Source organism: Argiope bruennichi, chromosome 2 (assembly GCF_947563725.1).
Source record: "Argiope bruennichi chromosome 2, qqArgBrue1.1, whole genome shotgun sequence".
Taxonomy (NCBI): Eukaryota; Metazoa; Arthropoda; class Arachnida; order Araneae; family Araneidae; genus Argiope; species Argiope bruennichi.
The window spans coordinates 19572447-19595076 of NC_079152.1; the positions used below are offsets into that span (position 1 = coordinate 19572447).

The 22630-nt window shown below is 31.4% G+C and overlaps 1 protein-coding gene across 2 annotated transcripts in view; it reads left to right on the forward strand.

Moving 5' to 3' along the window:
• The first annotated feature begins 22295 nt into the window (after nt 1-22295).
• Nucleotides 22296-22630, forward strand: part of LOC129959355 (fatty acyl-CoA reductase 1-like) — a 52212-nt gene continuing 51877 nt past the window's right edge. Inside the window, exon 1 of one of the 2 annotated variants that reach the window (XM_056072183.1) lies at nt 22296-22515. The gene's annotated coding sequence lies outside the window, so the exon portion shown is untranslated. The remainder of the gene's footprint in view (nt 22516-22630) is intronic. The other variant, XM_056072174.1, reaches the window with a different exon arrangement.

Genomic DNA, 22630 nt, shown 5'->3' on the forward strand with positions numbered 1-22630 from the left:
TTGCCTTCTAAAACGGTGTTGTTGGCTTGTTTGTGACCATAGGTTTGTGGCGCCAGCTCTGGTGGGCTTGTGTGGTAAGAGTGTAATGGAGGCGCTATCTCATGATGGCTTGTGTTTTTAAAAAGACCTGCAAAACTGACATTTGGCCTGATCAGAGCTTGATTTTTGTGAAAATAGTTGTCCCTATTTTTTCTCGCAGACTGAATTTTTGGGAAGGCCTCGCAGCCGCGGTAAGATGCTATGTGCCCTTGTTTGCCGCACTTCTTCGTAGCTTCTGAGTGCCCGTCTTTTATAGTTCTGGGAGGCGGGGCTAGAGTCTTCAGACCAATCAGGGCGTACCTGGCTGTATCTCGGGTCTTAGTGGATGGATCGTGAAAGTTCTCGAACTTTCCAGTAGTATCCATTTAGTCGCCAAACTCGCCAAATTCGTCGCCAAGTCGCCAAATGGTCGCCAAGCTCACAGGTCATTGACGCACAGGACAGATCTTACAAAGGGCCTTTCTTACGGTGATACTAGCCGTGATGGGAAGCAAATTACAAGTTTGTAACAATATTGTTTTTGGCGTCATTTGTTAACCTTTATTTTATATCAAAATTCATTTTTTTAACGTACAGCAGGGATAATGTTGTGACAAAAAATTTTTTTAATAATGTTGCAACTCGCGTATTCAATATCTCACCAATGAACAGAATTGTTATAAAATATACTTAAATAATTCTGAAATTAATTAAAATTATTGCATAAAATAGAATCTTTGCTCCATGGTCGCTTTCACTCACCTACCCCGATGTTTGTTAGTTCCAGTTTAAACTCCATTGGCCATTCGTTTCTGATCAGTTAACTTCCGATTCAAAAATCAAAGCCCACAGTGAGAACATTATTTTTTTATATCTCCAAAATCTAAATACTGAATCAAATTTTCAAGTTTTACCATAAAACGTTGAAGATTCACAATGAGATTTTCTTTCCAAAATGTCAGATTCTCCCTCGGTTTTTCTTCGCATTTTTTCTTTATCTGATATCGCTGGACGTTCCATTATTATTTAAGAAACAATACCGAAATATATTGCTAGTGTACTCAGAATATTTACCGAGAGAAAAAAATTTTTCGTTAATCGAAAAACATAAACAAACCGGAACGCTATTCCTTAGTATTGCCACAAACGGTGTGTATAAAAATAGAATGAACAAGTAACATTGCTTTAAACAAATTTGTATTGTTAATTAAAGCTTTATTTAAAGTTTTTTTAAATATATAATATAAATAATTACTACGATATAATAATAATTTTCATTAAATATTCAATTCAATCAATACTGGCAAAGCCAAAATGAAATGTCATGGAGAAGGTGAGTGCTACCATCTACCAATCACAAACGAAATGTTTACATAATTTTTTTTCATGTAAAATAAATAAACATCATATAATTAAAGCTTTATTTAAAGATTTTTTTACATATATAATATAAATAAGTACTACGATATAATAATAATTTTCATTAAATATTCAATTCAATCAATACTTCCAAAACAAAAATGAAATGTCATGGGGTAGGTGAGTGCTACCATCTACCAATCACAAACGAAATGTTTACATAATTTTTTTTCATGTAAAATAAATAAACATCATATAATTAAAGCTTTATTTAAAGATTTTTTTACGTATATAATATAAATAATTACTACGATATAATAATAATTTTCATTAAATATTTAATTCAATCAATACTGGCGAAACAAAAATGAAATGTCATGGGGTAGGTGAGTGCTACCATCTACCAATCACAAACGAAATGTTTATATAATTTTTTTCATGTAAAATAAATAAACATCATATAATTAAAGCTTTATTTAAAGATTTTTTACAAATATAATATAAATAATTACTACTATATAATAAAAATTTTCATTAAATATTCAATTCCATCAATACTGGCGAAATAAAAATGAAATGTCATGGGGTAGGTGAGTGCTACCATCTACCAATCACAAACAAAATGTTTACATAATTTTTTTTCATGTAAAATAAATAAACATTTTTTTCATGTAAAATTTATAAACATTATATAATTAAAGCTTTATTTAAAGATTTTTTTACATATATAATATAAATAATTACTACTATATAATAATAATTTTCATTAAATATTCAATTCAATCAATACTGGCAAAACAAAGATGAAATGTCATGGGGTAGGTGAGTGATACCATCTACCAATCACAAACGAAATGTTTACATAATTTTTTTTTCTCGTAAAATAAATAAACATTATATAATTAAAGCTTTATTTAAAGTTTTTTTTTACATATATAATATAAATAATTACTACCATATAATAATAATTTTCATTAAATATTCAATTCAATCAATACTGGCAAAACAAAAATGAAATGTCATGGGGTAGGTGAGTGCTACCATCTACCACTCACAAACGAAATGTTTACATAATTTTTTTTCATGTAAAATAAATAAACATTTTTTTCATGTAAAATTTATAAACATTATATAATTAAAGCTTTATTTAAAGATTTTTTTACATATATAATATAAATAATTACTACTATATAATAATAATTTTCATTAAATATTCAATTCAATCACTGCTGGCAAAAAAAAAAAAAAAAAAAAAAAAAAACCATGAAATGACTTGGGGTAGGTGAGTGCTACCATGTACCAATCACAAACGAAATGTCTCTGTATTTTTTTCATGTAATAGATAGATATAATTTGAAAAGTATTACCATTAAATCCAAACAATAAAATGAATGTTGTTAACCTGAAAAGAAGGAAATACCTGATTATAATCAGCAATTAGCATTTGTTAAATGAACGTAATTTGAATCATCATTCAGGAAACAAATGTATTCACCTTATAATATATAGAATTAGTATTCATCTACATATATTCAAATGTATATAACGAGTTACATTTTAACAATTTGCACAGCTGGCCATTAATTCTTCCATAAGTCATTCTAATATCAAAGTTGTAGGTATATGGCTTATGTTAAATATTAAATCTACGTTGATCCATGTGTAATAAATTCATAAAATCCGCGTGAAATAACCGCAGCTGACCGATTTACGAAAGAAAAGCATTGAGTAATGTTCTTTCTGGATATTTAAATGATCGATAAGAGAGCGATTGGAAAGGATTTCCTGAATTCGACGATTCTTATTATCTTACTTAACAATGTATATATATATATATGACAATTACAATTAATTTTAAAAAAAAAATATGATTTAAAAAAAAGGTGGTAAAAATTTCATAAATGAAAAAATACAAGAATTTTTAATAGTGTGGGAAACTAAAAACGATTTTACATAACATTAAAATGCCCAATTAATTACCAAGTTCAATATTATAAAGATTAAAATGTTAATTGACAATAATAAGAAAGCATATTATTGTGCCAATTCAGGTCCTCCGGAATCTATGTAAAAAAACCCTAATTTTTTCTTTCTCATATACATAACATAGAAGTATAACAGTCGTCAAAAAATTCGAACACGAGATTTTGACGAATCTTCTTGAGTTCGAAAAACATATTTTTTTTTAAATGTCTGTCTGTGGAAAAGATAACTCAAAAAGCTAGACGTTTGAACTCGACGGATGAAATTTAGTATACGGTCTATACACCAAATTTGTAGATTTCTGTCATATTTGGGAAACAATTCGCTCAGAGGAAACTTGTCTTTCCGGCTGTTTAAATATAATTTAACATCATAACAACAAAATGAAGATAGATAGATAGATAGCTATACAAAACGAAGATAGAGCTAGATCGATAGCATTCGGTACACAGGATTACTATCTCTTCTCTGAACACCTGTCAAATTTTGAGCAAAGTCCAGACAGGGGATTGACCTGCTCTCAATCAGTAATCTTAGCAGCACGTAAAAGTGACAGTTCAAAGACACAGTCATTTGTTTCAATACGTCGGGAAAAACGGATTTAAAACATAAATTCGATTTCGAGAACTATTAACTGCTTGCCAGGGATAAATCTTCAAGCAACTCACCAAATATCACCCGACGGATTCAATAAAAATGCAAAATTCATGCTAAATGTTATATTTCGTAACTTTTGTACGACAATACCATGCAAAGGCATTCTTTCGGCTAGTTTTAGTTTTGTTTAGTTATATTAACGTCCCATTATAAAGCAACACTAGGGTTACTTTGGAATGGACCTCGTAATTTTGAACCACTGTCAGATGACGAGGACGACACCTGAGATGTCACCCCCATCTCCACACCACCGAGAAGACGTTTGGCCCTGACGGATTTAACGTGCAATAGACACCCTTACACGAAGGTTCTTCGGTGGAATCGGGTGTTGTACCTGAAACCCTACAGCTCACAAGTCGAAACCTCACCACCAAAACACCGTGACCCACATTCTTGTGGATAATACCTTTATTAGAAAGTATGCGAAAAAGTTTTGAGGGGATCTCTCCTACTAGTACTTTTTTTATTTTGTATGTGTGTGCATTTTGGCGAATGCAATTCTAAATGTTGATCCTAATTCAGTTTGCAACTTTACATTCAATGATAAAGTTTCATTTGGAACATCAAGTTCTACCACATCATTGATACAATAGTATATCAACACACTTCATATTGGTTTAAATCGATACTATTTTCTAAAGTACATGTTAAGTCTTTTATACCGGTACTTGTCGATGGTAACGGTGACCAAAAAGTAGGAAGAAAAAGTTTTGCCAATTTGGGAATTCAATTTCAATATATATATATATATATATATATATATGCAATCAAGTATATTTTTATAATTTGGCGAAATTTTTTCTTGGCGCTTTTTGGTCACCGTCAAAACAGAATTGTACCTTTGCTGAAAAATTAACTTGTTAAATCATAATTAATTATTTTTGTAATTTTATCAATTAAAAATGGCTTTCTTTGGTCATTCATTTCAAAATAGGATTTTCACTTTATCTTTTTTTTTCATAGAATTAAATTTAATTAAATTTGTATTTTTGAGTCTTATAAAAAATTAAGAATTGCATTCCAGATAAACTATACAATCTATCTGTCTAAACAATCTGATCATCAAAGACTACTTGTTTATATATATTTGGATGAAGACGAAAAAAATCAATTAAATAATTGAATTTCTTAATGTTTTTGTCGAAAATTTAAATCAAAGTATTTTAATGTTGATACAAACAGTTACTTTTCTTAATTTTCAATGTCGCCAAAATAAACACTCTCTGAAAATATTGAATATATCTTTGGGGTATTCATATGTCATTGTTTTAATTTTTACTACAAATTAGTTCTTAGGAAATTAATGCGAACTAAGTTTAATAAAAATATCAAGATGAATACACCAAAGTAAAAGTAAATACGTTCCTTTTAATACAATATTACTACCGAAATGAATCGTAAAATAAATAGAGTCTCATTTTGAACCACAACCGTCATCGTTAAGATCTTGAAATGCATCAATTGTTTACATTCCTACTTTGCCGTCGTACAAACTAAAACTTTAATAAATTAAGATTAGGATATCGTCTCCGATTGCAGGATGAATGTGCACTTGAGAAATGTGCAACCATTTCGCTATAATAAACAGTCCTTATTTACTTTTAAAAAGTCGATAAATGCTTCTGTTTTCGTTGTTAATGTGACTTTTCAAAACAAATAATTCTTGGGACCCTCTTTGTAGTATAGAAAGTAGTATGCTAGCAGAAAATAACCGAATTTAACGGTGTGCTATTCAAAATGAGCCAATACAATTCTTTTCCCAACAGAATATTTTAAAAGGAATTAATTAATTTTCAGAAACAAAATATAGAATCATATTTTTTTTTTGTATCATTTTGAGAAAATATATGTCTTTTTATAAAATGTTTTTTTGAAGTAGGTAACGCTTTAAGCAAATACTTAATTTAAAACTTCTCTTAGTTCTTTAAGTTTTATATTCTTGAAAGAATAGGTATATTATTTTAAATGGTCAATTTACTTTTCTAAGAAGTTAGTGTTTAAAACTATTGTAATTGGAGATTATCAACTAAGAAAATGTAATAGTTTAAAATAAAACTATATGATTGAATAGATTCACATGGATATTTTTTATTTATAATTAAATAACAAAATGTACTATATTTAATCAGATTCTTAAATTTATTTAAGAAAAGTAGAAATACGAGAATTTATGTATTAATTCAAACTGAAATAAATGATTTTAATCCTGTTTTATGCAAATGTTTATTAAAATTATATTTTATTTCTTTTTCTGTTTATTTTGTTGGCAACATCAAGGTTTAAACAAGAATTATAGAATTTGGTTTTTATTTCAGTTTTTAAAATGGCAACATCAATTTTTATTGTTTCCAATTTTGTTTTTATTTAATTTCTGAATGTCTTTTCATGTTTATTTTATTAGCAATATCACATTTCAAAGAAGATTTAAAGAATTTTGTTCTAATTTGAGTTCTAAATAATGTACCATTATGTGACAAGTTAAAATAAATGTGACAAGTGACAAGTTATGTGACAAGTTTAAAATAAAATTTATTTTGAGCTTCAGAGTTTTTTTTTAATTAGTATATTAAATAACTGTAAGTTGCGCCTACCACAGTCATAATAAAGTAGCCAACACTCCAGTGACCTTGATTTATTAATAATTGAAAAGTCGATCGGAAAATGAAGTGAACTGCACAAAATGAATACTTTTATTTTGGATTGCTATGAAATAGAAGCCCAGTTTAAAATAAAAGGGATTATTACTGAAGAAGCCTAGTTTAATTATTTGGTTTTCTCAATTAAATATAAAATATAATAAAAATATAAGGGATACAATTTACAGATGCAACCAAGCTAAATATTCTAATTCTTAGACTACATTCCTACATTTATCGCCAAAAAATGAAAACATGATAAGAATTTGACTATTAATTCAGGCTGAAATAAGTCCTTTAAAACGGTGTCCATTGTTTCATGCAAGTATTCATTAAAATTATATTTTAATTCTTTTCATGTCAATTTTGTAGGAAACCTCTGTTTTTAAAGAAGAATTTTATAATTCTGTTTTTAAGTGATTCAAATGATTTTAAAAATTAGATGAAAGCTTCATGCCTTGAAAAGTTAACTGAATCTATTAAAATATAAAAATATGTTGTCACCAATAACATTCATTATAATTTAAAATTTTTGCCTTATAAAATGAGTGAACACTAAAATCTTAAAACTGAAATTTGAATAATATGTAGCATTTCAAATTCTACCAATATATTAAATTTAAATGAATAGAATTTGAAATTTTGAATACAAAACAGCTGAATTGTGTATTCATAATAGGCCAAAAAAATAGCACGAGATTAAAATTCTTCCGTAATTGATTCCGATCTTCAAACAATGAGCGCCATAATTTTAATTCCGAAAAAAATGTAAAATGTAATATTTTCAGTAGAAATTGTTAAAGATTACCCCAATTCTGCCTATTCCTCGTGACCTAAGATAGAAATTACACTTCCTCATAGACCAAAGAGCGATGTTAACATAATTCCAGCTGCGTCTGAGTTTGAAACGATAATAGTTTTTTGTATGATCCTAATGACGCATGTACCTCATCATAATTTATAATATCACAGTGATAGACCACGAACTGGGATTACTCCGTGACTTAGTTTCTATTCACACCACAAGTATGCAATCAAAAAACAATATGGGATTTATTTTTACTATTTCTTACAAATTTTTACTTACTGAAATAGGAAAAAAAAATATTAAATAAAATTTTACCATATCGGATTTTTTTGTAAAATTCATATTTTTTAGCTTAATTTAGTGATAAATTTTCACTTTTAAAATGAATTTTGACGTGCTATTTAAAAAATGCGTATCCAAAGATGAGGATACGGATGAATGAAACAAATGAATTAAATTTTTACTTTCTCGTATAAACGTTACAGAGAAAGTATAGCAATCGTCAAAAAATTTGAACGCGAGATTTTGAACAATATCTAAATCTTAGTCCTTCCTGAGATCGAAAAACACATTTTTGGAAAATATCCGTCTGTCTATCTCTCTGTGGCAAAGATAACCCAAAAATGACTTGAGCTAAATAGATGAAATTTGGTATACGGACTTTATCAAATTTGCATATTTCTATCAATTTTGAATAAAATCTGTCCCTTCTGCCCACTTGTTCTAATATAAGTGTACACGATAATTATTAAATGAACAGAGCTAGATAAATGAAATGTAGTGCACAGATTTAACATCTGTAGTGTAGGCATCCATCAAATTTTGAATTAAATTCAATTACAGTTGACAGCGGTCACTCTGTACTTTCAGAAATAAGTTAACGCAATAGGTCAAAAACGCAGTAACCTAAATATATCAAATTTGGTAAGGGAATTTAAGATTATAAGTGCAGTTTTGTGTCAAACTTTTGTTTCAACAGGTGAAGAAAAATGTGTATAATACACAAATTCGATTTTCGGATACTTTTAACCGCATGCCAAGGTTTAATCGCTTAAACACACGCGAAGGATGACATGATAGATTCAATAAAAATGTTAAATCCACGCCAAAAGTTAATATTTCCAGGTTCTATCCTCGCACATCCCAATCCGCCTCATTGGTGACCCGGACGACGAACCTTCAACCTTCGTACAGTTTTTGTGGCGCTACTCAAATGGGTACAGGCGCATTAGACTCAACAGCTAATACATCACCACTCAACAGCGATATCGTTGGTCTCACCTCCGACTCCCTGGAGGGAGAGTCTGTGGTGAAAGCTTATAAGCTAGTGAACAGCTACGCTACACGAGCAATTGCTTTTGTATCGTGGTCATGTTACTGGGCTGCGAACCACAAGGTTCCAGGTTTTATCCTTGTTCATCCCAATCCGCCACAGATGCTATATAACCTCTGTGATCAAGAATTAAAATAGTGTTCAGAACAATAATAGCGTTTACACATACTGAAAGTATACGTTTACTTTCCACGTGGCTGGCTGCGCTTCGACTTACGTTGTTATTGAGAAACGATCACAGTGATACCTTTAAAGGGGGTGGAGAGTTCATTTATGAATAAGGAGATACCATTCAGACATGTTAAGACAGAACGGCGCTGCTACTGGGCGCATGCGGCTCCCAGAAATAGAGGATGAGGCTGAGTTCAAATGGACTTGTAAATAAATCATCAACTATCTATTTTTTTTTCTTCATCTCATATAATATATTTTATGTGTGCATCTGTGCATATTTATTTATATTAAGTTGTTGAAACAAAAATTAAAACGTAGATAAATTAAACGAACAACTCCTAGCAATGCACACCGCATTTCTTCTTCACCGGCCATGGCTGGAATAAGAAGAATTAATTAAGAAGTTTAAACGGAGCAGTCGATGGATTTCGAAATGTTCGAAGTTTACAGTATATATTATAGTCTAGTGCAAATGTGCAAATATTATTAATAAAAGTTAAGTAGATTTACAGTCACTTATCTCATCTGGATGTCAAAAAAGATTATTATTAGAAAAGGAAAAAGAACAAAAGCTAAACTTCACAAGAAGTCATAAGTAGATCAATTTTCTTGGTTTTATTAGAAAATTAAAGATTATTATTAGAAAGATTATTATTAAGATTATTATTAGAAAGATTATTATTAAGATTATTATTAGAAAAGGAAAAAGAACAAAAGCTAAACTTCACAAGAAGTCATAAGTAGATCACTTTTCTTGGCTTCGAAGTCATTCTGGAAAAGAAATTGCTTCAACTTTAGAAATTACAAGTCAAACTTCAAATGGGGAAGAAATTTTTACTCCAGCTGCGCAGTTTTGCAAATTAAAATGTTGAAACGGTGAAATTCGTTGAAGAACCGTGTGTTTATACAAATATGACAGGATTAGAAAATAATGACGAAAATGACAATAACAAATACGATTAACAGAGTATAAAAGATCCTGGTTTATGGTCAAGTATTATTACTGATAAATTTAGAATGCTTTGTGTTAAAGCAGACCTGTACAACACAAGGGATATTTTGCTAAAAATGCTAAGGTAGATCGTTTTCCACTATGTACTACCTTAAAGAAATGCCAAATGGTGAAACACAACTTAATTTATTCAAAAATGCAAGACTCCGTGTTTTGTTTTTGTTGTATACTGTTTTCCAAAAGAAGAAGAAATGGCCAAACCACATGATTTATAGGTGGCTATAATAACTGGAGAAAGCTGTCAAATCCAAGATCATGAGCATTCTAGTTGTCATTTTAATTCATTTAGTTTAATTCGTTATTCATTTAATTCGTTATATTGAATTGTAGAGGGCAAGCATATGCAACGGTAGTAACATGAAAGGGAAATATAAAGGAGTGCAAACTAGAATACTTTCTCTAAATCAGCATGCAATTTATGTTCCTTGCTTATCACATTCCTTTAATTTATTAATTTGTGATGCCGCTTCCAGAAGTATATATAGTAAAAAAACGTTTTTGGATATTACAGCATTTATATTGCTTATTTTCTGCAATGGAACAAAAGATGGAAAATTCGGCAAAGCATTTAAACATTACTCTTAATCGAATATACGACACTCGTTGGGAAACCAAAATAGATTAGGTGAAAGCATTGCATACACAGTTTGAGGGAACTTGTAATGCCTTAGAAGAATTTATTGACGTTTAAATGATGTAAATAACGATAATAGAGCGGTATCCGAAGCTAAAAATTTATTAGGTGCAGGAAATGTTATTTATTTTATGCTTAATAGTGTTGTATGCAATGTTTTCCAAAAATTAACATTATCAATAACCTATTTCAAGCAGAAACAGTTGTTCTGGACTCTGGATTAAAACTGAAATCCAAAATTTAAGAACAAACTATAACACAATTTTCGACAAAGCAGAATTGCTAGCACATAACATGAACATCTTCCTGAAAAACGAATTCGAAAAAGGAAAAGATTATGTTCCGAAGTTATAAAAATACCCGGTAGTGGAATTTAGATGTTTTTTTTTTTTTTTTTTTGAACACTGTCATTGATACTGTTATTGTACAAATAGAAGATGGGTTTAAAAGTATACTAAATAGCATTTCTGATTTCAAATTAATCACTGATATAAGAACTTTAGAGAAATATAAATAAAAGAAATGTTCCAAAAACTTTGTAAAGTTTTATAACACATATGTAGATGAAAACCTAATTCAAGAAATTTGTTTGTTACGCGATTTGATTTTGAATGAAAGAGATATAAATAACGCACAAGACATATTGTAACATACTAAATAATAATTATAATGAATTATTTCTAAATGTATTAATTGTGTCAAAACGTTTCTTTACGTTGGCAATTACTACAGCAAGTGCCGAGCGCTCTTTCAGCAAAATTAAAAATAATAAAAAATTATCTTCGCTCAAGCATGTGTTCAGAACGCTTAAATGCATTTGCTTTATTAAGCATCGAAAAAGAAATTGCAAAAAAATGTAAATTTTCTGAAATAATTGATGTATTAAAAAAAAGAAGAAGAAAGAAAGAAAAAGAAAATCACGCATTAAATAAATATGCATTAATAAAATATGTTAAATTCTTTTCTTTTCTTTCTTTGCTTTACAAAAAAAAATTAGGGCCCCAAATGATTTTTTGCACCCAGGCCCCTTTTAAGAGAAGGCCGGCTCTGACCATAAGGCCTTTAATCTACTTTGTCATATAATGGCTATAAATATATGATGACGAATTATGTTATGAATTTGTAAATTCTTGCCACTGTAATTTTTCAAATTTAAGCCATTCAAAATTCCTCCATCAGATTTATGATTGTCAACGCTACTGATTTTCAGTATGTGTGAGTTCTACAACAATTCTTTGTCAAATGCATATTAAAAATTTTTTTAGATAAAAAAATATTTAATTCTTACGTATATTTAAAAGCCATTACATTTTTTGCTACCTTAAATACACGTTCTGCATGTTCTGAATTTGTTGCTTGTAATGAAATTTTATGGCATTAAAACGGAAAATCAAAAATTAGGTGTATAGTTTTGTCAAACTAATATAGTTTTGTCAAACTAAATAAAACGTTCATTATTTGTTTCATATTTGAGTAGCCTCTTAGCCGATGCATTTCCAAAGAACTGCACCGTTGCCCAGGGAACACCACGTGGAGGTGGGCTACTTTTGTTCTCCGCCCACCCACCCTCCTTCGCTGCATCCGAAGACAGTAATGATCTGGAAACTGCATCGGGCAGCCGACGACAGTTTTTATGTTAAACTGCGTCCTTCTGCGATCGGTACCTGACTGGAATATCCAAGGCTAAGCAGAATTGGTAGATCACAAAGGATTCTACAAATGACACTCCGACAGGAGCCATCCGTGCAGGCACACCCAGAGCAGAACACAGCATATATGATTCTTCAACAGGGTTATCAGACTTCTGGATTGCAGATGGAGTCAGTTTCACTGGAAGTTCTAAAGCCTGGCAAATCCTAAATACTGTGTAGGAGGGACGGATTCTACTCTAGTCGCAAGTGGATGAGATGGTATATCAACATCTTGATCCGAATTGGGATCGAAAAACAGAACTCCGATTGACGGTAAGTGAGGGAACATGTAATATTTCAACAGTTCCCAGATCGTCCATAGGACGATCCATCCAACGATGGCCGTAGCCTCATTGAAATGTTTAGAAAACGCACCAAGCATAGTACAGAAAAAAAAAGTCACACAACGATCAGTTGCAAAAAGAGAAATGATTCTTAACACAGCAGCAGAAGCAGCAGATTGTTTCGTCTATTATATCGTTTGTATTTTGCGCGTTTGTTTAACATTAAACAATAATATTTCTGCTAACAACAATAATAAGAGTGATTGTTGAAACTTTCTGCATCCAATAACAACTGAAGTATAACCAATGATTATTACCAAGTTAACAATGGAATAAATCTAATAATCAAGCATAGAATATTATATACAAAGAGAGGAGTTAATATTATTTTAAATTTTGTGGGGTTTAATTTATATATTTTTTCGAATATTAACTAGATTTTTCAAGAGGAATTGAATACTATCGATCGAGATTGAAGTTGATTAAAATTTGTAAAATATGTGTTGAGTAAAATTTGAGAACAAGTTTCCTTTATTTAATATGTTAAGAAATAAGTTTCTACCCTGTGCTGTATTTGAGATAAATTACCATCTCATATTAGTGTAATAATTAGTTAAACAAAGGAAGTGGAAGGTAAAAGAAAAGTGAAAGAAAAAGAGAAAATTCGCACAAAAATATGCTGCAAGATAAAATGCACTCGAAACTAATGCAGAAAAAACATCAATTCAAGAAGCACCACTTTTCAAAATCTCTTACATGAGCGTTTAGTGCTTCCAGTATGCATTTCGGACGCTCATTTGTCAACCAAATGAAACTCAAAATTCCACACCAAACTATTTTAATGACTCATTATTAGATTAAGCCACTGCTACTACTTTTACACGCTTGTGAACGGGCAGATCGACAGACGGTCTGTCTCGGGTATCTCGTCTTCCCCATGATCTGGGAGTCCCGGGTTCGTGTCCTGGTTCGAGCATGGTTGTTTTTCCCCTGTGTTCTATCTGTAAGGCGTGTGAAAGAGCCCCCCCCCCTTGTAAAAAGGGGTTGTGCAGGCGAGTGTGTGAGTGCCTTCTTCATATGAGCTGGAAGTCAAACCTCTGCCCTCGGGAGTTCAGGGGTCTTTACTCTCAGACGCCACTGGAATCATCTTTCCGTTGTAACGCGGACACGACATCATCAGATGCTAAATCTGTACATCAAATATTACTCATTTCGCGTTCTTTGCTTTGTTGCTATCGTGGTAAATTATTTTCGGATCACCGAATTGACAAATTTCCTCTGAATGCACTTCGTTCAAAATTTGATAGAAATTTAAAACTCTAAAGTAGAGACCATATACAAAGTTTCACCCATCAAGATGAAAACACTTTTGAATAATTGTGTTCACTCATTGGTGTGATTTTGTTTTTTAAAAAAAAAACAAGTTTCTCAGATTCTGGGAGATCTAAAACGTGCTGATTCATCAAAATATGAAGTTCGATTTTAAAAAAAAAAACTATTATAAGAGCAAACGTGCTGATTCATCAAAATATGAAGTTCGATTTTTTTTTTAAAAAACTATTATAAGAGCAAGCTATAAAACTATTATGTATAAACTATATTTTTTAACTATTATTAATGCCTGGCTAGACAAACCGTCAACCCATTCTTATTAGATTGACAGTTGACGAGTTTTCAGAAAGTTAGCACGATTTTGTCATATTTTGCAAGTAACTGGACATTACTCTTAAGTCTTACCAAAACTTTAATTACTGTGTCTTACTATAAAAAGTATCCAGAAACTGAATTGAAGCTTCAAGTGGCGCAAATAATGACCAAAACTTAGAAATTGAAATGCAATGATTCATTTTGTTGAAATTTAATAATATGGAATGTATTAAATATAATTTGTATGTTGTAGATTTTTTTCATTTTCTCTTAAACTCATCTTTAATAAATAATAATGTTTTATACATTAAAAAACTTAATATTTTGAAAAATGATGATATAAATAATTTATATACATTCTTCCTACATTTATCCTTTAAGCTTTATACATGATTTCAGTCTTAAATCTGACGAAACCACAAAGACACCAGAAAAATTGAAATTTATTCTATGTCAGAGATTAAGAGCTAATGAAGGTATTTGCGTAGCTGTCGTCAGGCTTTGTCACAAGACACAAAATATGAATTAGAGAAATGTTCGAAAAACTGTGTAACGCTTTATAACACAGATGTAGATGAAAACCTAATCCAAGAAATTTGTTAGTCATGCAGTTTGAATGCAATTATTATTTAGTTATTGTAATGCATACTAAATAATAATTGCAATGAGTTATTTCTAAATGTTTCAATTGTGTTAAAATTTTTCTTTACATTGCCAGTTACTTCAGCAAGTGCTGAGCTCTATTTTAGCAAATTAAAATTAATAAAGAATTCTTTTAGGTCAAGCAAGTGTTCCGAACGCTTGCTGTATTTAGCATCGAAAAAGAAATTGCAAAAAATTGTAATTTTTCTAAAGTAATACATGCATTATCAAAAAAAAAATCACGCATTAAATAAATGTGCATTAATAATATATGTTCAGATTTGTATTCTTTGATGGGGGGACTTTACAAAAAATTAGGGCCCCAATAAACTTCTTGCACCTAAGCCCCTTAGAAGAGAAACCCGGCTCTGTTCATGGTGGAAAACAACCTTTCTGTAAAGGATTTCTTACTTTAATTTCATATTTCCAAGAACGAAACTCAAAAGAAACACAAATTGAAAATGAGGGGAATTTGAGAAGCAAACAAAAACAGTTACAATTACACACACACACAGGTTCAAAAGCTTTCACTACAATTCACACAACATCTACTGAAATGCAAAGCTAGCATGGGAGAAAGTATAATTTAAAACGGCTGCATGCACGCGGCTGATAGCATGGCAATAAGAGTGATCTCCCGAACTTTCTTGCATACTTTCTAATAAAGATATTATCCAAGAGAGCGCCTTGCATGTCATTGGCTTACAGTACTTATGAAATATTAGCATTTGGCTTGAATATAGCATTTTTACTGAATCTGTCGGAATGATTAATTCGTGGCATGCGTTTAACTATATACGAAAATTGAATTTGCGTTTGAGTCGCATTTTTAAGAACCGATTGTAACAAAGATTTGATACAGAATTACACATGTAATCACCAAACCCCATAACTAATTTGATATATTTAAGTCATTGGGTTTTCTGAGTTGCAGTATTTATGTATTTTTGAAAGTACAGACCTACGGACGGTCAACTCTTTGTTGAATTTGATACTCTATACATGTTAAATCTTTGTACCGAATTTCATCCATCTAGCTATCTTTTTCACGTGTTAACTTATATACGGATAGCCGGATAGACAGACTTTCTCTGAACGAAATTTACTCAAAATTTCGTATAAATAAATGTACCAAATTTAATCCTTTTAGCTCAAAGTGTATCTGAGTTATCTTTGTCACAGATACACGGACATTTTCCTAAAATGTATTTTTCGAATTCAGAGAGTTCTAAAATCCTCAAAATCTCGAGTTCAAATATTTTGACGATAACAGTACTTTCTCTGTACTAAGTATTCGAGAAAGTAAAAAGATAAATAAACTCTTACAATCAGAATATTTCGTTTTTGTTACAAATCCTTGCTAAAAATGTTGAAATTTCATTCCAGATATCTCAAGTTCGTTTTATTTTATTTCATTTTTGTCTTGTTCATCCTGGATGATATTCCTATATGTAACATGCAAAAACAAAGATAAAATCTAGAGGAAATATTTCAAACAGAAATTATTTTATGCGTTTTGTGTTGCGAATTATGGCACTTTACAAGCCCGCGGATAGTTATCTGCTAGAGATTTAAGCAGAATGAGCGTCTCTAATTTTTTCAGTAGCGCCAACTAGGGCCTAGTACGACTTAACTACTCACACGTCACAACTAGGGATTGCAATACCGGACCAAAATTTCCATACCGGTATTCGGTATTTTTTAAATCTTAATACCGGGATACCGGTTTTAATACCGGTATTAGAAATTTTAGAAAAAGAAAGAAAACACAGCTGTTTCTTTGTTTTATTTGACAGTTTTGTTAGAGAGTGTAAATAACACACAAAATAATTTGTAACTTATAAATTATAACAGTATATTATCACAAAAAAGTAAAGTAACATCTTATTTATTTAAATCACAAAAAAAGTGTAAATGTCACTATTCAGTCTGTGGTACTATTACAAATTTTTGAAATGTGATCTTAAAAAACATAATGCATGAATTGTACTGTCATTACGCCTGAAAAGTAATTTTGTGTAAAAATTACCAGCTGTCGAAAACGCTCTTTCGGCATCTAAGCTAGTTGGTGGTACTGTTAGCAATGCGCGATATACTTTTTTCAAGTATTTACCTCTAAATCCCTCATCTTCAAATAAATCGATTTCTCGTTGGATGGTATTGGATATACCTGATTTCTGTATTGTATTTTGGTTCATTGAAATTTTTTATTCATCGCTAATTCTAATTTTTGTTCAAGGGACAATCCCTTTTCATTATCGACAGTAGTGGCATCATAATCTTCGATAACTGAACCGAATTCTTCTAAATGTGGATACGTTTGTGCGTAAAATATTTTAGAAAATTTACTCTAAACTTAATCAAATTTGAATTGGTTATTTTCTTTTCTTCTTTTTCATTTTCATTTTTAAAACCATTATAATTATGTAAATACCGTAAGACATTTTCTATTTCGGTATGCCTTTCTTATGTTCGATTTTTCAATGTAATATTTAATTTTTCAGATAGTGATGTGTGCTGTTCTTTCAATGACTGCAACATGAAACTTATTGTTGCATTAGCTGTTAATAAATTAGAATTTCTCCGATATGATGTCAATAGTCAGTTTTATTGGAAGTAGAGCTGATATAGTTTTGGATATTAAGTCGAATTCACTACCTGAAAAATTAATTTACAGGTTTAAGTCGATTATTGCTTTTTGAATTGGATTTCTCAATTTCAAAAATCGTTCCATCATGAGGAGTAAACTGTTCCAAAGTGTTTTAAAATCTAATATTAACATATATTCTGTTTTATTTTCAGTTAGTACATCTTTTAGCAATATATCCTTTTTATAGCGGAACATTTAAATATTTAACAATTTTTTGAACTTTATAAATTATAGGAAGCAATTCTTGATAGGTTAATATTTCCTCCTCATTAGCAATATCTTCTTCAACAATTACATTGTCATTATCTTCATCGTCAATATCACTCTTACTCTTTTCAAAGTTGGAATACGAAGTTTCTATATCAACAGTATTTGGATTCTTCTGTTCTTTATTTTTTGGTATAATATATCTATTATTCCTAATTGAATTCCATGTGCATAGCACAATTGCTGATTTTAACCAATCAACTTTCCAACTTTTTTCATAACTGTTGCTCCATCAGTCGTTAAGGATACAATTTCTTCTTTCAGAGATAATCCATGTTTCGGTAATTTAGATTTAAGCAAATTAATTAAGCCATTAATTAGTTAGTTAATTTCGCCCGTTAGGGAGACATAAAAATAAAAACGTATACTATTCTGCTATGTTCGCGACCCCTGAACATATAGTAGAGACAATTTTAAAAATTTCTAGTAAATACCGAAAAACCGGTATTTAAACTTGTAAATACCGGTATTACAAAACTGTACAAATGGCTCAAAATACCGGTATTCGGTATCCCGGTATTGCAATCCCTAGTCACAACCCATTTTACCGGGAGGACGAGTTCATGTATTCATTTCGTGTTCATGCATTTCATTCACAGATCGCAATTTAGCCATAAATCAGAGAACGATCGCATCTGAACCAGTATCCTAAGTGGTATTTTTCTAGACATGGAGGACTTTGTGACCATAGCAAATTTATACGTGCACCAGCCACCACACACACACGGAGAGTCTTCGGCCAGAGGGGTGCGAACTCAACGCCTACCAACCAGGTTACCCTGGCCTTTGAAATCAGTTTATAAAGCTAAAAAGAGAAGTTACCAACAGAAGCTTTAAAAATAATTAGAACACAACAAATAAAAACCAGAAGTAGTGGTCTCCTTCAATTTGTCTTGTATATATTTTAATAAAAGCAGTATCGCAGAAAAATCTTTCTGTGGAACTGACATGCCTTAGTTATGAAATATTAACCTTTGGCGCGAATTCAGCCCATTTTTCTAGATCTATTGTTTGTTCCTTGATGAATTTTTGGAGATTAATCCCTGGCACGTAGTTAACAGTATCCGAAATTCAAATCTGACTTTTAGACGCATTTTTCCCAACAAAAAATTGACAAAATTCTACATCATAATTCCATAATGAATTTGATGTAGTTAAGTCATTGTGTTTTTGAGCACTTGTGACTGAATTCTTCTGAAAGTAGTTAGAGTTTGAATCTGTGCACCGAATATTACCTATCTAGATTTCCTCGTGTTGTAGTTTTTATGTTATCTTATATTCCAACAGACAGACAGAGAGAATTTCTGTGAATAGATTTTGCTTAAAATCTGACAGAAATCTACAAATTCTGTGTAAAAACTGTATAGCAAATTTCATCAGCCTAACGTAAAGCAGTTTTGAGTTATTTTGAGCACAAAACTCAAAATAACTTGAGCGTTATAGACATTTAGATGGATATCCTCCAAATGTGTGTGTTTGAGCTCATTGACTTCTACATAAAACTGACAAATTTGTCGAAGTCTGGATTTCGATTTTTTTTTGTTTCGATTACAGTATTTTGTCTATAGTACATGCAAAAGAAAGAAGAAAAAAGATGTCACTTTTAATGCATGCGAAAAAAATAAAGAGAATGTTAAAAAAAAAAAAATACCGTACCTCGACCAAGCCTTGTAAATGCTATCGATAGCTAGAAATGTCAACATAACGAGGATAATAAAGAGCTATCTCTTAATAGCTGAAAACAATATGACCCGAGTAATATGCAAGAAATGGAATTCTTCACAAGAAAAGACCTGGACATTCACAAGAAATATATGGAATCTATGTCTTATTGCAAATTAACCAGCGGAAGTGGTCTCTCGAAATAATTCTCCTTTATCTCTACAAATGACAAAGAACAATATGTATGCGCTCGCACTGTACAGGTCAGATAAATGGGTTCATAGCTACCAAATTTGGTAAATATGGTGGAAAGGTGCACCTCGGAGCGAAATTTTTATTAATCAAAAATGAAGCTGTATTTTGGTATTTTTTCGCAGTAATTTTCAAAAATACTATCTTCAAATTTTGCACCATTTCAAGATTTAAAATAATAAGAGGGCAAGTCAAACATTACCTACACTTTTGACATAACTCTACTTAAATTGTTCACACTGATTTCTGTCCGCGCTTATTTTATTGCTATACTGTTGTGGTATTGCTATGAACGTGTGATCATAATTCACCATTTTCCTTCCTTCTGTTGCAGATATATCATGACTGCTCCCTTAGAAGTTTGCACCAAAGAGGAACAAGGAGATGTGACCCGATTCCTCTGGTCGGAGGGTGTCAAAGGGTCAGACTATCATCGCAATATGGGGAAAGTGCACTATGCAAAGTGCAAACTGTTTTTGTGGCTCGAGAAGTTTAAAAGGGGTCGAAAAAGTGTAACGCATAAGAAAGAGTAGGACGGCCATCAACCTCCACTACAGATGACAACATTCAGCAAGCTAGAGAGGTGGTTCTGGCGAATAAGTGAATCACTTTCGATGAGGTAGCACCAGTAATAGCTCTGCCCATCAAATTACCCACGACGAGCTCGGTTTTCATAAAGTCTGTGCACGGCTCATCACACTATTTAAACCATCAGCAAGATGAAATTTGAGTTATTGGAACGCCCTCCTTACAGCCCATACCTAGCTCCATCTGACTCACTTGTTTGGGCCACTCAAGGATCCTTGGCGTGGTCGCCGATTTGGCTCAGATTTAAATGTGCAAAATGCCGTGCAAAAGTGGCTTCACGACCAACCGAAAATCTATTATTTGGAAGGAATACGTAAGCTTGTTGACCGTTGGACCAAGTGCATTGAAAAGGAGCGAGATTATGTAGAAAAGGGATGTGCCTAGTATAACCCTACCTTCATGTTAATAAACTGTACAATAAAAAAGTGTAGATAATTTTTGACTTCACTACGTATAATTTTAATGACATCATTTTAATAACAATGCAAATTTTTTCCCTGATTTTTGGTAGTTTCTAAAATATTTTTTGCTTAATTTCCGACAATCGATTACGTTATTGCCTTGAAGTGCTGTTTCCATTGTTTCATCAACTACCCGATCACATGATTTCCTTCTAATGTTGAAAGTTAGAAAAGAAGAATTTTATTTAATATCTGTGTAATTTACTGGACAAATAAAAAAAACTGAAGGATCAAAACCATGAAATTCATAAGATAGATGGACTGAACATTTACGTTTTTAATAATTCTACGATTTTCATGAGATAGATTTCGATTAGAAAGGCTCATGTAAACAATAAGCAAAACTTAACTAAAGCAATTAAAGTATCAGTGCTTTAATATCATATAATTTGGTGAAATGATGATCAGGAAGTTATAATAAAACAGTTCTTCTAAAATTAAATATAAATCCTGGTGAATGAATATATTTCCGGCGAACCAGCTGGTCACTAAAGTCGACTAGTCTTTAATAAATGAACATGAGTATAATTAACAATATTCTAATTTGAAATCAATTAGTGTATGATCCTTGGCGATTTCTTTTTTGCAAATAATTGATGGAATGCGGTCGATACACAAGTACCAGAAAAATAAATATATTTTGGAAGTCTTTTCCCAACAGATTAAAAACAAAATTCAATTATAATCACAAAATTTTTAACCAAATTTCAAGTATTTAGATAATTCAGTTTTTATCTTATTACGTTTAAATGCTTCTGAAATTACAGATGTATAGACGGCCAACTCCTTGATGAATTTAGGGCCGCGGTGGCCTGGTGGTAAGGTCTCGGCTTTGGAACCGGAGGGTTTCAGGTTCGTTACCCGATTCCACCGAAGAACCGTCGTGTAAGGGGGTCAGTTGCACGTTAAATCCGTCATGACCAAACGTCCTCCCGCTGGTGTGGTGTGGTGTGGAAAGGGGGATGCCAGCTCAGGCGCCGTCCTCGTCATCTGACCGTGGTTCAAAATTACGAGGTCCGTCCCAAAATAGCCCTAGTGTTGCTTCAAACGGGACGTTAATCTAACCAAACCAAACCTTGATGAATTTACTTTCAAATTTGATACACGTCTAGATTTTAAACCTGCGTATAAAATATTATACGTCTTCCTTTCTTCCCTATGCAGTTATTATGTTAAATTTCATATGGACAACTGAATAGACATGAGTTTTGTTCTAAATTTTACAGAACTCTATAGATTTGGCGCAAATACTATATACCAATCTTTCTAGATTTGAATTATTGTATTCAAAAACTGGCATAATTCCAAGGCTGTGTTTTTCTTATTTTGAAATGGGGTCTAAAAAAATGACGAATTGTTAAAATTCTCCATTTCGAATTTCCTGCCGATTGCAATACTTTTCTTTCGTAGATATCATATGCGAGAAGATAAGATTAATTCTATAAAACCCTAAGTCCTTGAAAATATTCCTAATCCATTATCAAATATTTGTGAAAGATAAGGGCTTCCAGCTCACGTGACTGATGAAAACGAGCTTCCAGCTCACGTGAATTTCTCCTTTACCTTTGCATTCTTTTACATTTAAAAACATTCCATTCATATGTTTCAATATCAATATTGGATTTTGGTTACAAATTCGTGCTTAAAAGCAGTAATACATACCGTAAGGCCAACATTTTTCTGAATAACTTTAGCTATATTTCTTCCAAATCTAGATTCGCCACGAATATTAGAGGTTTGACACCTCTTTTGAAGGGGTAAGTAAGATCCTGCTTTATGTATTTCGTAGAAACAGATAGAATTTACGACTTCGAATTGTAGATAATTGATAACAAAGAAAAAAGAACTTTTTTTGAAAATTACTTTATCTTA